This window comes from Sesamum indicum, linkage group LG13 (genome assembly GCF_026168435.1).
Source record: "Sesamum indicum cultivar Baizhima isolate 11 linkage group LG13, ASM2616843v1, whole genome shotgun sequence".
Taxonomy (NCBI): domain Eukaryota; kingdom Viridiplantae; phylum Streptophyta; class Magnoliopsida; order Lamiales; family Pedaliaceae; genus Sesamum; species Sesamum indicum.
In genome coordinates this window covers 1,915,365-1,916,763 of record NC_142669.1, presented here as the reverse complement: position 1 = coordinate 1,916,763, position 1,399 = coordinate 1,915,365, and positions in this window count along the sequence as shown.

Below are 1,399 nucleotides of genomic sequence, written 5' to 3'. Positions count from 1 at the left end.
CTCCCTTGCAGTGAGGGGTCTCCCTTGATTGATGAAAGTCTTATTATGAACTTCCAGTTGCGGATAAGGACAATCTATCCCTTATCCAACCATCTCGGCCAACCTCCATGAAAATCTAGGAAGTGGGATAGACCCCCAGCAGATAGGGGCAGTCCCCTATATATATATGTTTGGGCCCCCCATACGGCTGACGGCTCTTTGACTCTCTAAGCATTCTTTCAAGTACTCCCTCACGAATTCTCGCTTTTTTTCTAAAAAAAAAAAAAATCATTTGATACATCTCAATTTTCTATTATATTTATTTACTTTCTCGCTTTATTTCACCTTGAATCCAATACTAACATGGACGTTGGAGTGCTAACTTATTTTTTGCAGGTCCCCTTCTCAAGAGTCACATTTGCTTCGGCCCAAGCCTTGAATGATAGTCTAAAACCGTTGGACGCCTGTTATTTTCGCACGCATAAATTACTAATTACAACTACTACACAAGAATATTGCCAGTATTGAACTATTAAAATTATTATACAGATAAAATAACAAATTTACTTATGATGATTTTACTAGCTTTGGTTAATTTTGTGTGTAACATTATTAATGAAAAAAATATATAAGTTACAACCCTAAGTTTGTCAGTAAAAACATATATTAGGTGAAAATAATTCCAATCTAATCACAACATATATAATTATTAGGAACAAAAATTACATGTAAATTTATCATTATAAACCAATTAGCAACACATCTATAATGATAATATAATAATAATACAAATAGAGAAAAATTCAAGCAATCCCACTGTGATATATAAATGAGCAAATTACCTCCCTATGAAAAAAAAAATAACAACTTACATTCTTATGTTTTTTAAAATGCAACAACCCCCCTATATGTTTTGAAATGGAACAATTTACCTGCTTAGAAAGGGAGGTAAATTGCTTCATTTTAAAAAATATAGGGAAGTAAATATTGCTATTTTTTTATCATAGACAGATATATTTACTTTTTTACAATATCATATTTAGAATAAATTGCATTAAGGCCAATACAAATATAACAACATTGATTATTTGATTGAATATCGTTACTTATTCCTTTCTCATTATCGTTTTTTCCATAGAAAAAGCAAAAGGTACAAAACTATATTCTACAAATATCTAACTTATACACACCAAGAAATGTTGCCAAGGCATCAAGAATAGCATATTTTCGCAGAAGATAAAATGAAAAAAGTGTTCATATAGCTATATATCTATGTATATTAGTAAAATATCATAAACTTGGAATAAACGCCTATTCTAAAAGGGTGTTAGAATCGTTGGTGTACTTTTATGCTACTTCATATAGTAATAATTTCTTGTTCAAGTTTTGTTTGAAATAATGAATTTTCATAGAAAAAAAG